The sequence below is a fragment of the Miniopterus natalensis genome, chromosome 16, assembly GCF_054644295.1.
Source record: "Miniopterus natalensis isolate mMinNat1 chromosome 16, mMinNat1.hap1, whole genome shotgun sequence".
NCBI lineage: Eukaryota > Metazoa > Chordata > Mammalia > Chiroptera > Miniopteridae > Miniopterus > Miniopterus natalensis.
Genome location: NC_142096.1, coordinates 30,952,425 through 30,968,840, shown reverse-complemented (window position 1 = coordinate 30,968,840; position 16,416 = coordinate 30,952,425).

The window sequence follows — 16,416 nt, the reverse complement described above, 5'->3', positions numbered from 1 at the left end:
ATTTGGCATACACGCTGACAAAAAGGAGTGAAAAATCACTTAGGCCAGACTCTCTCATAACCAAAGGGGTTTGCTTAGATGCAGAATTTCCCCCCATGGATTAACAGAACTGTCTTCAGATTACACTCTAGCAGAAAAGAACATGGGAGACCTGTGTGAAGCCTTATTAAACAATATTAATGTATTTCTGGGGATGGGGTGTGTATGTGTGCGTGTGTGACTAGAGTTTGAACACCAATGGTGACAACTTGCTGAAATAGAAACCACACCAGATACAATTCTCAACTAGATTTATGGGTGAAGACGTAGGTGGAGTAGAAAAATCTATTGGATGAGATAAAATAAGAACACTCTGCCTCTCCCACTGACTGGAGCTATAAGCCTGGGCAGAAATGCTTTGAGACATTCTGAAGACTCAAAAGCAAGTAGTAGCCAGAGAGCTAGAGATGAGTAGAATTCAAAGTCATATCAAACTGGCAATGGCTTTACTATTTTTCGTTCCAGTATTTTCTGGACAGACGTGATTGGAAACACAGAAATGGGCACTGACACTGAGAAAAAAAGCTCTAACAGACCTCCTGCAGTTCTTTTGTGAGGACTTGGAAGAGGGTTCTCTAATACTCAAGAAGAGTGCAAGAAATCTGCATTGTTTTTCTTTTCATTGTTTCCTAATTTTTGTGTGTCTCAGCCACCAAGCAGGGTCCTGTGGCATTGATGTCATGAGGCCTGTAACTGTGAAGGAGAGAAAAATTTATTATAGGAAAGAGCTGTCGTCCCAAGAGTGTGGTGCACACCTATGTTGTGGTTGTTTTTCCTCTGACCTCTCACTGCTTTTCCCACAATTATGGAAAGTATATAGCAGAACAGGGTAAAATAAAACTCCCCAGATCCCTGCTCAGAGAACCAAAAAATACCCAGGGAGCCCAGGGTACCAGAAAACACCAGAGAGATTGTGGAGAGGGGGTAGTTTGGGAAAGTGACCCCCTTGATTTGTGTATGAACTTCTGTACTTACTCCTGTATTGTGTCTTTATGGATCTGACCCCAAATAGCAGATGTTGGGAACTGAGCTTAAAGAAAACTACTGCCTAGGTCACAGACTGGCTAGTGTATCGGTGCAACTGAATTGATCATCAGAGACACTGAAACATCATCCCACAGAAATTATTTGAAAATGTGCTTTGAGTCCAACTGGACCAATTGCCCATTAAAACAAAAATATCAAGATTCCCCATAGTGTTTAAATAAGACCCAGGGTATCATAATATAATATTTGTATTATATGTGTGGAGATAAAAATACAATTTATTAGGCAAAATATGAATAAGGAAAATTTCAACTTACTTGAAATTTTTCAAAGAAACCAGAACTGAGATGACAAAGATGTTGGAATTATTCAGCACAGACATTAAAGCAGCTACTATAAGAATATTCTGACAAGTAAGGTGAATCTTTTGAAGTGAATGGAAAGGTAGAAATATTATCAAAAATATGTATGGTAAGGGAAACTAATGGAAAATTTTAAATTGAACTATATACTAACTGGAATAAAAAGTCAGTGGTTGGTCGCAATAGCCAAATGGAAATGCAAAGAAAAGAATCAGTAAATTTGAAGGTGTATTATTAGAAATTATCTAACCTGAGTAAAATAGAGGGGAAAAAAACAATTGAGAGGGGCTTCAGAGATCTAGGACAATACAAAAGTTCTAACATTCATGTCATTACAATCTCAGAAAGAAAGAAATATGCCTTGCAAAAAAAGAAAAGATAAAAGGCTGAAAACTCCCAAAATTTGGTGAAAGATATATATTCACAGATTTAAAAAGCTCAGTGAGTGCAAAAAACATAAAGTCACCCATGTCCAGTTACATCATATTCAAACTGCTAAAAAATGAAGACAAGAAAAATACCTTCAAAGCAGCCAGAGAGAAAATGTCACATGATTTATAAGGAATGACTGGATTTTTTATCAGAAACCATGGAGTTCAGAACTAAGTGGACTAGCATTTATAAAATGCTGAAAGAAAGTAACTGCCAAACCAGAATTCTATACCCAGAGAGTATGACCTTCAGGAAAGAAGAGAAAATTAAGACTTCTCAAATGAAGAAAATAGAGATTTATCTGTCAGCAGATATGCTCTTAAGTAATTGCCAAAGTAAATTTTTCACACAGAAAAGAAGTGCCACCAAAGTAAACTTGGGACATCAAGGATGAAAGAAAACGATTTAGAAATAAATGTCCAGATGAATATAATGGATTATCCTTCCTTTAACAGTTTTTTGTTTTTTTTTTAATATGTGTTATGGTTGAGAGCAAAATCCATAAAATTATCTGATGAAATTCAGTATATACAAATGTAATATATAATGTAAGTAAACTGTAATGGGCAGGATAAAGAGATCTATAGAGTAAGTTTTATATATTCACTTGAGGTGCTAAAAAGATTGATTCCAAACACATTGAAAAGTTAAGTATTCTACTGCAACCCCAGGAACAGCCATGGAAACACATATACAGATACATTCAAGAAAACATTAAGTATATTAAAAAGATTCAGATAACCCCAAAGAAATTAGAAAGAATGAGGGAATGAAAAACAGAAAAACAAAACAGAAAAAAACAAACCACCCCAGAGATGATGGGACTTCCAGAAAGGCTGAATAAGACCCTCAGCAAATTCCTTCTCCAAAATGAAATGGTAAATGAGGAATTTTTTTTTTTTAATCAGCCATTTAAAGAGTCTGAAATTGACCAAAAACAGAGCAAAATGTGAAGTATTTATTCACGAAAATCTACTGAGCCTCTAAGAACAGTGGGAGCCTAATGCTTTTTAGTTGGAGGCTGTGCCTCATCTTCCCGTTCAGCTCTGTGGCAGAGAGTGGTAGTAAGATCCTGGGATGGGCTGACTTCACTAGGAGAAGAAGGAGGGAAATGCCATGACCTGCGGTGTAGTCCTAGGAAATGGACATCGCAGTGGCAAACCATCAGGGAAGGCCAGCATCCTGTGATTTTGATGCTAGTTGGTGTCAGGCCAGCAGACCAGCCAGAAATTTAACAGGGAGACCTGGGGACAAAAAACCAAAGCCAACTTTGATAAGACCCAGGACTAGAAGGCCGAGACAGACACAGAGCTGCATGCACACATAGGAGAGACCGCAGAGGGCCTTGGTGAGCTCATTGCACCTGGCTGAAGGTGAGACCTTGACAACACAGACATACATGCTTATAAATTGCCTAAATGCCATACTGAGGTAGGTTTTTAGTCTAATTATTTAGTCTAATTTTACGTTACTCTCTCCTTTGACGTGAATTGGCTGAACATTATAACATCCTGTATCATCTTAAAAATCGAGGTCATCCAATGCTTTTATTTAAAATAGAAAACATTTTTTAAATCACGGAATAACTTCTGTTCATTATTAGGTAGTAAAAACTTCCATGTCATTGATATTTCCTTGGTGTTCAACATGACTAACTTCAAATAGCCAATTAGTTCTCTAAGAAAAAGTTGTCAAAACTGAGAATTAATAAAAAGTGACTTGAAAGAAGAGAGTGAAATGACAACTCACATGACTGCATTGAGCTTGTTAAACAGAGTACTCATGTTTTTGCTGGAAAGAGTTAGAGACATAGAAAAAGGTGCACACTAGATTTGATAAGAGTAGTTGTCAGGAATTGTAAACTTTGTAATAAATATTGCCACCAGAAAAGAGTAACCCAGAGAGTGTTACTCAACTATTACAGGTGTCAGAATGTCAGCCTTGGCCCCGTGGTTGCAGACAAGCCATTGGGCTTGCTAACCTGCCTCTTCAACTTCCACTTACGTCTCTGCTAATGGCAAATTTTCTTACCTGGAGTCCCCTTCCCCCATTTTTTCTTTTGCTTCTTAGTATTTTACTCTGTTCCAATTGGAAGTGCTTCTTTAACTCTTGCTTGTGCATTTCTACACAATTGGCAGTTTATGATGGGACTTAGAAAATGTAACGACTGGCGAGGTACTGCACTAGACACTGTAGGGGAGAAACGGAGGTGGAGATGATGACCTCTGAAAGCAGAGAGATGAGGGTCTGAAATCCAGCCCCACCCTTATGAGTTAGGTGACCATTTATTCCCCTGAACCTCATTGATGTCATCCATAAAATGGGAATATCTACTGCACAGGGTTGCGAGAATTAAATAAGATAATGTATATAGTGGGAGTAGCACAAATTTTGATAGATAAATAATAACAGACATTATAATCCAGAATTGATGATGCACCTCAAGGATCTCAAATAATGGATATGTTGAAGTCCTATTTTTTTTTACCAGTTTTTAAAATTTTCTTTATGCCTTTCCACAGTGGCAAGATCATAATCTCCTCAGTATTTGTTACACTCTAAGTAATCTGTATCTTTCTTTCTATGTTACTTCCTCAAAACATGTGGGAATTAGCATATATGTACCAAATAAATTCATAAAGGAAGTAGTCCCATTTCATAATAGACAAAGGCCTTCAAATGCTAAATTGTCTGAATAATTGACTCCGAGGGTGTGTGTGGGCATATATATATATATCCCTGAATATACAGACAAAGCTAAATATAGTACATTGAAAACATAAAGTATACTTAATTCTCTTTTTCTAAACAAACTATGGTCTCAACCCTACCTACAAAACATACACACAGAACAGTTACTCATTCACACACACAGGATGTGAGTAGCCTCTGAATCACGGGCCGAGGGTATGACTTCCACAATATTGTTTCCCTACTTGAAGATAGCACTAGAGATGGCTCGACAGCTGTGTGTGTGGACTTGAGCCAACATAGTCTCAAGTGTAGAACATGGTCCAGATGTCGCTGCTACTGCTGGAGAGAGATACTCCAGAGGTTGTCATCTGGGCACTCTCACTGCCAAGACTTGCCTTGGCCACAGCTGTTGGCTTTCTTGCTGGAAGATGATGGAGCTGGAAAACATTTGAAAGTCTTGCCAAAACAGTGGGAGGCAGCTCCAAAATGAGTACACATTGGTGTAAAACTCACTGCGCAATTCGCTTTGTCACAAATCTAATATCACATGGATTTGCCCGAAGAGTAATTACAACACCATGTTTATACATACACTTCCTTATTGTTTATGTGCCGCATTGCAGTCTTGAAGGCATAATTTTAAAGTTCATAATGACCTGACCAGCTATTGGTGGAGTTTATTAGTGATCTGTTTAACATGCTAATCTAGGAGAGTCAAGTGTTTCAAAACCAAACTTTGAGAGATCCAAAAGTGTCTATTTATTGATAACTTCTTATATTTGTATCTCCTAGTGCCTTGTATTTATTTATTTTTCAATCCTGACCCTAGAATATTTTTTCTATTGCTTTTCAGAGAGAGTGGAAGGGGTGGGGGGAGAGAGAGAGAGAGAGAGAGAGACATTGACGTGAGAGAGAGACATCGATTGGTTGCCTCCTGCACTTGCCCCCAACCAGGGGCCGGGGATCAAGCCTGCAACCAAGGTGCGTGCCCTTGACTGGAATTGAACCCAGAACCCTTCAGTCTGAAGGCCGATGCTCTAACCACTGAGCAGAACCAGCTAGGGGCAACTTTTATTCTTTACGGTAGATGTTCAATACATGCTATTCAGCTTATGTGAGCTGAACATTTCATTGAATTGCGTGGAATTCAATTGAATCTTATCAATTTTCATTATGAGTTAGCTTTTGATCTTTGATTTTGCTATTACACTGGTAAATATATTTTATTGTTAGTCTTTCATAGGACTTTTTCCTATAAATATCAATATTCAAAAAAACATTGAGGCTACAGTGAAAAAATGTGTGGAACAGATGTCTGGGTTAATACACTGACAGAGATATTCATGATAATTCATTTCTATTTGATTCAGTATTTAATATATAGACAAATGACTAAGAATTATGCAACAGATATCTATTTATAAATGTAAATAATAAATTTTTTCTTGGAAGCAGTAAGGAGAAAAAATTTTCCATGTACACAGAGTAGTACCCTCCTTTATTAAATAAGCATGTATTGAGCAATAACTTTGTGCAAAATAGTTTCCCAGAATTTAGAAAACAGACAAGAGATGGCCCTTCCATTCAAGGGCTATCAGGAGTATGGGAAATCATATATAAATGTGGAAAAATTATAACATGTTGTGATAAGAATTGTGATAGAAATATGTATCAAAGATCTCCTTGGAAAAAATATCAGAGAAGATTATTGGAAATGTGAGACTTGAGCACATTCTTAAAAGAAATGTAGAAGGGACCTAGGTATAGGAATAAAGGGAACAGAAAGAACAGCCCAGAAAAAAAGAGGCAAGATACATAAAGTGAAGAAAACATGAAACCACATGTCTAGATCACTAAGGTTCTTTTGCATTATTGTACTAAACCAATGTTTTCCCCTTCCTTCCTTCCTTCCTTCCTTCCTTCCTTCCTTCCTTCCTTCCTTCCTTCCTTCCTTCCTTCCTTCCTCCCTCCCTCCCTCCCTCCCTCCCTCCCTCCCTCCCTCCCTCCCTTCCTTCCGTCTCTCTCTCTCTCTCTCTCTCTCTCTCTCTCTCTCTTCTTTCTTTTTTTGGTAGTGTGATACAGAATTTTAATTCAAACATTCTTAAATTAAAAACAAGACTATTTGCTCTTACCCAAAGGGGGGGGACTTAGGGCTTGAACCAAGGACAGAATTTTCTTCTTTCTTGTCTACTGTTGCTTGTATTTTTGTTTTATCTTCTCAAAATGAAGACCGGCTTTTACCATATAGTCAAAGCCACAGATACTCACTTTATTTCATCTCCATAACCCAAGAGAAAAGAGTGCTCCCCAGAAGTTGCAGTTAGCAGAATTTGTGGTAGAAACATTGATTGATTACATTTGGACCATGTACCAATACCTGGATATATTGCTGAGGCCCAGCAGAGAAGCAATATGATTGGCTTCGTTTCTCTTATATAGCAAACCAATCGACACCATTTCCCAGGGCCATATGGAGTTCAAGAGGTTTCCTCTAAAATATGGGGAAGGCGATACCCACAGAAAATGAGGGCAGGATGCTGTTCTGATAAACACATCAAATGTGCATCTGATTCTATAAGGAGTTTGGAATTTTTCCTTTAGGTCATATGAATTGTAGAGGGTTTTGTTCACAGGAGTAATTTGTCTGTTTGTTACTTTTTTTAAAAATATGTTTTTATTGTTCTCAGAGAGAGAAAGGGAGAGGGAGAGAGACAGAAACATCAATGATGAGAGAGTCATTGATTGGCTGCCTCCTGCACGCCCCCTTCTGGGGATCGAGTCCTAAACGCAGGCCTGTGCCCTGACCGGGAATCAAACTGCTATCTCCTGGATCCTAGGTTGATGCTCAACCACTGAGCCAAACCCACTGGGCTGCTTGCTGCTTTTTAGGACCTCTCTCAGTCATCCTGGTGGGACATGATGAGATTCTACACTGACAGTGGCCACAGATGTGGCAATGGGTGAATTCGAGATATGGGAAGAAAATTTAGCCAAACTGTCCATTAACGTGGGGTGTAGGTGTGGAAAAGAAGGAAGGGGGGGAACCAAGAGTTTCCCTCATTCAGTTGCTCACCAATTCAACTTAACTTTATTTTAAAATGCCTCTTCCATTCACTTCCTCTTTTGAAATCTGTAGTCAGTTCATTTAATTTAGCCTTCATCATCTCTTTTGCCTGGAATATTACATGTTTGTTCAGCAATCTGGTGCTTTCCATATCTTACTTTTCCAGTATATTATCATTCTATAATTCAAGATATAGTCATACAAAATCACATCTTGCCTTGAGTTTAGAAATGTCACATACTAGGAAACCTAAGGCTAGAAGAAGATCCTAGTTTTTCAAGATGACCACTGATCTGTCACGAGCAAGTCTTATGTACCTCATGGATATCTACAACCCAGTGGAAATTAAGACACTACAATTTAATACTAGACTGTCTGAGGCATCTCAGCAGGACTTTCCCCCTTTCTATGGTCTCCCAGTGGGACGTTCAGGATCTTTTTCTGTATCATCCCTACCAAGAGGGCCAGGTTTAGAGTCTGAAAATAACAGACACTAATGTAAGAATTGAGAGGAGGAAGGTGACATATTATATATAATTCCCCCAGTAGCAGTAAGCAAAAACATGAGCTTTATCAGGCATGAAATTATTGCTGCAATCTCCAGAAGTTTCCTTGCCAATCTTAGGCCTCATCTCTGAAGCCAGATGTGTTTGTTGTCAAACATTTCTGGTGGTTTGTGCAACCTCACAAATCCCCAAGTGTTAGTGGCAAATCTGAGAACTATCAGCAGTTTTCCTGAATCTCAAAATGTCTAGCCTTTTCATCAGTGCTGTAAAAAAAAAAATAAAAAAAAATGCATATTTTCTACTTGAAATATCTAGAATGGTTTCTGTCATCCTCACAGACATAGACTGAGAGTTTTATTATTATAAGTGGTTCCATGAAACCAATTATAAAAATAGAATTCTGGGATTTATTATCTGATGTGTTTGTATTTAAGAGCAGGGGTGACATCATTGCCAGTGGAAAATAGCAGACTGTTAGTCTGTGTGATGCGGTGGCCATACGGTTACTTACCTTACCTGCTACCCTCAGGTGTAGTCAGATGCCCAGTGAATGCAGTTTAGTAGACTAGGTGGCAGAAACGATGGACCATTATGGTGCAAATAACAACTGTGGTGCAAGTAGATGCTTTGACTGCACTGAAGAGTTTACAGAAAGAAATGGCACATAAGCCCAAGCCCATAATCCCTCAGTTTAAGGCATGCTCAAAGGAGTGGATAGCTTTCATGTTTAGCACCCCCCATTTTTTTAAACTATTCTAGCCACAGGGCAAATGTATTAAAAAAACAGACCCAAAGTTTGATCCTTATGTTTTGAATTACAGCACAATTGGAGCAGGTTGTGAAAGATCATTATCTTCAGTTTTGTAGTGAAAAGCTTTTTAGTGAAATTTAATCAATCTGACTGTCTTGGTCCCCTCCTCCCCACATGCCAGTGAGCGTCTCTTGTCCGGAAAATCAGCTTCTCATCCCCTGTCTGAAGACATCTGCCACCTTATCTTAGTTACTCCAAGTCCCTTTGAGACTTACCTCCTCCATCCAATTGTGAACTCCAGATTCATAATTAGGGTCACATCTAGCATTTCCCACACATACCAATGCAAGATACTTTATCCATTAAAAAATTGCAGAGCATACAATTTTTAACACCAACCTAAGAAACATATAATTGATACCTTAGGCATTAAACCATTAAGGAAATAATACAACTTGATCACGTTGGATTTATTGATATGAATGCAGTTATAAGATTCTTAGTTTGAGTAGGTAGGAGTGGATTTAACTTACTCTGTTGTTTCATTGGTACTTGGGCTTAATATAACCAACATTTCAGCAATCAAGAGACAACTTCGTAAAAGTTGAAATGTTGAAATGTTAAAAATGTGTAATCTTTTAATACAAAGGTCATCATGTGATTAACTGAACATTCAAATTGTTCCATCCTCAGTGTAGCAATTTAATGATTAATAACAATGTAATGATGACTACATTTTTTAAGCATCCAGTACATCACTGTGATTTAGTAGTATTACAACATTTTAAGGTGACAGTAGCATTACAAGGTGGATAATAATAGTATTCTCAATTTTAATATGTGGAAACTGAGATTTATGTAGATTAAATCACCTAGCTAACATAGGGAAGATCAATTCACAATGATGAAGATACCATTTCCTTTGCTTCTATTCAGAATAAATGAGGAGGAGAGTGAAGTTACTTTTAGGATCTCATTAAAAAGAAAAGAAAAAAGGAAGTTTTGCTATTTTAGTAATTATGTTTATAAATTTGTTTACATTTTTGTTTATTATTATAAAGTATTAGCATCACCCAAGACACAAATTCAAATGTGCAACTTTGAAGTATGCTCTTCAGGTGACAGGTACCAGTGTTTTGAACTTAGGCATGTTGAGAATCTTCATGGGAGTAATGAGTTTTCTTTCTTTTTATTGACTTTATTGGGGTGACATTGGTTAATAAAATTATATAGGTTTCAGGGGTACAGTACTTCATTTGTATGCTCTATTGTGTGTTCACCTCAAGTCAAGTCTCATTTTCTATAGAATAAACAGACTTCTTTGGTCAACCAGCACAAAGACTGACATTTTCAAATTTCCCATAGGTTAGATCCAGAATATATTTTCTTCTCATTATAGAAATGCAATGAGGAAGTGACTGAAATGTGCTTTTTCAGCTTCTGCCTATGGCATGCAGAAATTCCAAGTGGCAGTGGTTGAGTTTCAGTTGTGAACTCCCATGCTTTGAAATTTGAGACTAGAGTATATCTTTTGGTGCCTTGGTTAGAAATCTGAAACCCTCATTATTTCTGCATGTGTTAAACTATGTCTTTTGTTACACTTGCAGACCAAGTAGGAGGCTTTGATAAAACTAGATCTACATTCAGAGATCCGCTCTGATCTTGGCTTTCTAAATGGTTCATCCAGGGCACCCTGGAATGTTTGAGAAGATACTTTTAACTAGTTTATCTTTTTTCCCCCTTTTTGCTTGGCTGTTTTCATTTACATACCTAAAGCTTTTGAATTTTGCGTTAGCTGTGTCTAGCTCTAGGATTGAAATGGTTTTGTGGCTTTTTTTTTTTAAAATCATAAAACCCTTGCATTAAATGTATTTTGCAGGGTTTTCATAAACCAGTGCTCTTATTTCAAATAAAAAGTCTTATTTAATAATTTCTTAGGTGTACATGTACATGTATCTGAGTGTGTATGTACGTTTCATAAAAAGAATTTGCTGGTGTTACAAAGACTTTTCCAGACTGTTCTCTGGACCACCGTTACAGCATGGTGTTCTAGATTTTTCTGTGCTGTTCAGAGTGACTAAAGTTTTCTATAATGGCATGATTTCTCTCTTAAAACAGAAATATTGGGTGTGTTCTACCTATGGGTACTCAAAGTGTTCTGAGTACCCATAGGTACAAGATCAGAAATTTAAAGGTGATTCTTCCATATCTTTTTTTTTAAACATGTTTACTGAGGAATGTAGCCTGATTCTTAGCAGCTAATGGTATCTTTAGGGCTTTGTACATAAACAATTCATGGGACTTAAAAATAATCTAAACAAATTATAGTGTTGTATTTTGTTTTGCAAGCTACTTTCTGTATCTCAGCTTCTAATTTATTAGAATTCACGAGATTAAATAGTGTTGTTAAATGGTGTCCTCCCTGCACGCACACGTACACACACGTGCTCACACACACACTATATTTATGACATTCCTCTGGGTTTTTATATCTACTGTGCTTTCCACCAAAGCACCTACATGAGAAGATAAAGGATGTATTTCTCCTGAGTGGTCCATCCAGCTTACATTCCACTCCCCCAACTCTTTGACATTTTCGATAGCCTTCAGATCCCCTCAAGTACCTTGAACCCAGGATGTGTCAGGTGCCATTCCTCCCTCTCTCTCTGTCTAGCTGAATAGGTGTGACCCAAAAGCCTCACCAAGAGTAAGGAGTTAGTGTGGGATGCTTCTCAGTGCAGCATGGAAGTTGATCTCTCACAGAGCTCTCCCTTATAAACCAGGACTTTGGTTTACTTGGCATCTTTTGAGTTTCCGTCATAGGTTTAATAACAGGGACCTATGCGAATACAACTTACTAAGACCTACATGCTGAAATGGGGTTGAAAGTGGTTATGAAAATACACTGGTCAGATTGTATGCTCTGAGGAACATAATTGTCTAATGATCCCAGTTGCCGCCCCTGTGGAGTCACTTGCACTAGCACTGAGGCCTCCTTTTTTGTGTCCTGTTGCCAGTTAATGACTGAACATGATGGGCACTAAGGCAGACCCATCCCAGTGAAAAGCTGGGCTCCTCCAAGGCACAGATTTGTCTTGAGAACAGTTGCCCAGCCACAGCATCCTGGGAAGTAAGGCTTCCAGTCGTTGCACCCCCTGCACCAATCCTCATTACATCACCATTTACTTACACAAGACTCATGTTTATATCATAACCCAGAGATTCCACCTTCCCCTGCTGCCCCTCTGTGCCACTTTCATCCCTAACTTCATTTTGTCTTCTGCTTTTTGGAGAACCCAAATTAATGTAATTGGAAACTACAGTAGTTCAAGAAAACTGGTGGTCAGATGAAGGTTTGGGATCAATTCACTGTCCATCATCCTGTTGAAAAGTACATCATTCTGAGTGGGAGTTGGAGCATAGATGGTTCCTAACCACAAGATGGTCACCCACTTACTAATGATTTCCCTATTTAAGATCTGGGAAAGTATCCTGGTGGAGAAAAATGCCCTTGACATTGTAGTTGATTCAGGCATTTGTAAGATATGATGAAAACCATGCCTATAAATACAGCAGAGGTGCTGGGTACTGCCAGTCTGTAGAGGGACAATGGGAAACCAAGGACAATTAACAAGCAGCTAGAGGCCTCTTTGGTAACTTACAAAGGCCCCCCGCCCCCCAGTAAAGTCAGCCCAGCATACCAAAGATCTGTTGGAGTGGAGATCAAGAGATATTTGAATGCTTTCCCAAGGCAGATCTGAATACCTTTGAGCCTGAAAGAGGGGACAGAAGCCCTGGAAGTATGCCTGTGAGAATGGGACTCTGCAGACTCCTGAACCCTACGAGTTTAGAGTTTAAATTCTTCAGCCTGTCCCACTTTTTATTCCAAGAGTTAGCACTTCTTCTGTTTTGGAAGAGGCTGTAGAAACCTCTTTTCCACATTAGGTTGCCCTCAGGAAGATGAGCCCATAGAAACCATGGAGGAGCTGTTGTGGAGCACAAGGGATGGACTGAGGTAGCTTTGAAAACATGGCACTCAGATCTCCATCTGCAGGGACCATAGTTGATTGAGGGCTGCAGTTACTATCACACATTCTGCAGGCTTCTCCCAGCACAGGACAGAGCCTGGATGGGCCAGTAAATTAGGCCATCCCTGTGAAACACAAAATTGCACCAGTGGATGGCTTTGGCTCTGGGGTGCCCTCTTGACCTTGACATACTGTTCTTGGAGCTGCGATGTAGCCTGAGACTCTTCCTCCCCAGTCTCCCTTCTTTTCCTCTGTCCTTGCATGGCCATTAGATTGACATTACTTTCCAAAGTCTCTCCTTACCTTCTCATGCTCCTTCCCCAAATAAGTTTCTTTTTCAATTCTAATCCTGTCTTACCATTAGCTTTTCCATGAACCCAAAATAACTCCGAGTATGACCTTGCTGAACTGCCTGAGGGAATCCAACACGATCTTCTCTTATGCAGCTAACAGGCGTTCAGGAAACATTTCTTCAATATTTTTTGAGCGAGCCTTTGTTGGAATGTGCATGAAGATGAAGACTAGCAGTCATCAGTTATTGCTGCTTGCCGTGTTGCCATATTTCATCTTTTGTACTGAGGGAATGTAGCCAGCTATGAACCCATATGGGCAGAAGGAAGCAAGGACTCTTCGTTTTAAGGGTGAGTGACAATAGCAGTTGACTGTACATGGGTGTTGAGAATTCTTTTCTGGGAAGGGACAAAATGAGGTTGTCCTAAGCTGACAGCTAATGTCAGTAGCATAGCTCAGAAACAGTCCCCTGTCAAATGAATGTGCACATAAGTGGAGTATTGTCAACCAAGCTGGATGTTTTTAGAAAGTATGAGGGATTTTCCCTCTGATTTGGTCAAGGAAATAAAGGAAGAACACGCAAAACAGTCAAGCACAACATTATTACTAAGCTGTTGGCAATGAAAGCTTAATATTTTTGTGGAACAAATTGTTACTTGGGAACTTGGGATTACTCTGGGACTTGCTCACAGATACATACACACTCATACACATATATCATACTGCTGTTTGCACTGAGAAAGCTGCTGATTAGCGCCTCAGAAATGTTCTCAGTGTTGGACGTTCATTTGTGTCCTTTGGGGAGTTTAAAGAAATACCCATGCCTGGACCATGCCTCCGGAGATTCTGATTAAATGGGTCTGGATGGAATGCAGACATTGGTATTTTTATTTTTTAAAATATATCTTTATGAATTTCAGAGAGAGGAAGGGAGAGGGAGAGAGAGAGATAGAAACATCAATGATGAGAGAGTCATTGATCAGCTGCCTCTTGCATCCCCCTCCCCCCCCCACTGGGGATCAAGCCTGCAGCCTGGGCCATGTGCCCCGACTAGGTATCAAACCGCTATCTCCTGGATCATAGGTTGATGCTCAACCGCTGAGCCACGCCGGCCAGGTGGCATTAGTATTTTTAAAAGTTCCTTAGGTGTTTCTAAAATGCAACCAGGATTGGGAATGTTGAGAATGAGGGGGTGGGGGAAGGGGGAGAGAGGGGGAGGGAGAGCAGAGAGGCTGATTATCACTTCCATTTTCTAGATCAATGGCCAGTTGTACCCTCCTGACCTGTTTGCGGAGGTGACAGTAGCAATGATGTTGCACTAGGAAGGGTCCAGAGGCACTTTCTTGTCAACTCATTTCTTGATTGACTGGCTCAAATGACACTTTCTCTCTGTGTAAAGGCCCAGCCATGCTTTTTAATGGATTATATGCAAATCCTCAGTGTTGATCTGGCTGTAACTTGGCCAGGGTCTTCCAGCCTAGATCCGTGAGAATTACATGCTTTACAAATTATAGGTTTATCCATATCTTTTAAAGTTAGATCTTCAAGGGATAGCAACTTTATTTATATTTTCCTTAGTGCTCTTTTTTAACAAAAGAAGAGATTGTGTCAAAAAAACATTTACAAAAATAAACCTGACTAAGCGGTAAGTCGATGCTCGGGGATTAGCCCGCAGGGCCCTCTGCACCCCATCCTGCCGAGCCCGCTGGGCCTGCTGCAGCCTGTGGCTTCGCCGCCCGCCGCCGACTCTCGGGCTAAGCCTCAGCCCTGAGACTTACCAATTCCCGCACGCCCCGCTTCCCTTAGGGGGATGGGCAGTGTTCGCTTCATCATTCCTGCAAGTAGCATAAGTGTCAAATGGGTCGATAAAAGCATCCACTTTAGGACAGTGCAAGTCCCGGCAGTCAGTTAGTGCCACATGCTGAGAAGCGAGTGGCGTAACGTTCCATGAGTGTCCCCAAGACATACAGATGAGGCTGCATTGACACGTGTCTCAGATGGAGCAAGCGATAGTTTCTAATCTGCGACATTCCATTGTTGGGCTGCTCAGTCATTTCAGAGACTTCTGGTAACAATTAATATGGCCGTAAAAGAAGGGGAAATAACAGGGGAAAACATGCACACAAATTGAAAGCAGAGAGCTGAACGCTGTTGTCCCACAAATTTAGATCAACCACACGTCAGCCTGGGAGCTTGTAAATAGCATTCATAAGCGATGTTATCATATAAAGCCTGTTGGGGAAATCACAATGGAGCCCATTTGTACATTCTGGAATTAACATCTATGTGCAGATAATTAAGAGAACAATAAAAATGCACCGAGTGTACACAGGGGAAGGTAGGAACTGAACATAATCCAAATTTGTCATATTTTGGAAGTGCAGAGAACATAAAGCTTCATGGGACACTGGCAGACAGCATGGCTGCTGGAACCAGACTTTTGAAGTCTTGCAGCTTGGAAATAATACTTTCGGTTAACAAGGATATGTGGGTGGAATTAAGCTCACCACTCCCACTATTGTAGTCAGATTGATGTGCCTAATCCCCATGCACTGTCCTGGAAATAATTCTTGCAGCCTCTTTTGTGAGAATGCTTTTGGACAAGTAATGGGGGCATCAGATGGTATGGAGTTAAACATCTTACGCGCACATCCTTCTAACATGATAATGGCTTAGATATGCATGGAGCCTCAGGAAAACTCCAGCGTGTTCCAAGGGAATGAACCTGAGCCGGGTGACTCAATTTAAAATTTTGATCCATGAAAATCCTTTTGGAGAGAGTGGAGGCTAGTAAAAGGCAACGACACTAGGTAGAGCAGGCAGTACTTTCTCAATCTAGTGCCTACTGGTTTTAGAAGGTGTGTTGGAGGAATATTTGAAATAATATAGTTACAAGACCAGACATGGTCTCACTGATTTAAATGTATGTTTTTAAAATATATATGTCTCCCAGGACAATGCAGCAGTCTTTGTGAAAAAGCAAGTCTCGTATTTTAGGCACAGTTAAGTGCACATGCAGCTTTCTGTGCATAATTCAGTGAAATTTGATTTATAACATACTAGATTTCAAAATCAATAAGTTTATATTATCAATTATATGTATTCCTGTGTGTGTGTGTGTGTGTGTGTGTTGGAGAAAAGGGAGTTCAGATTTGTTTTAAGACTTTGGTATTTCTTTACAAATAAATTCCAAGAAAATTAAAATATGACGATGATTTTATAGACTATTTTAAAGATAATACAAAAAAATTAAACACAAGGG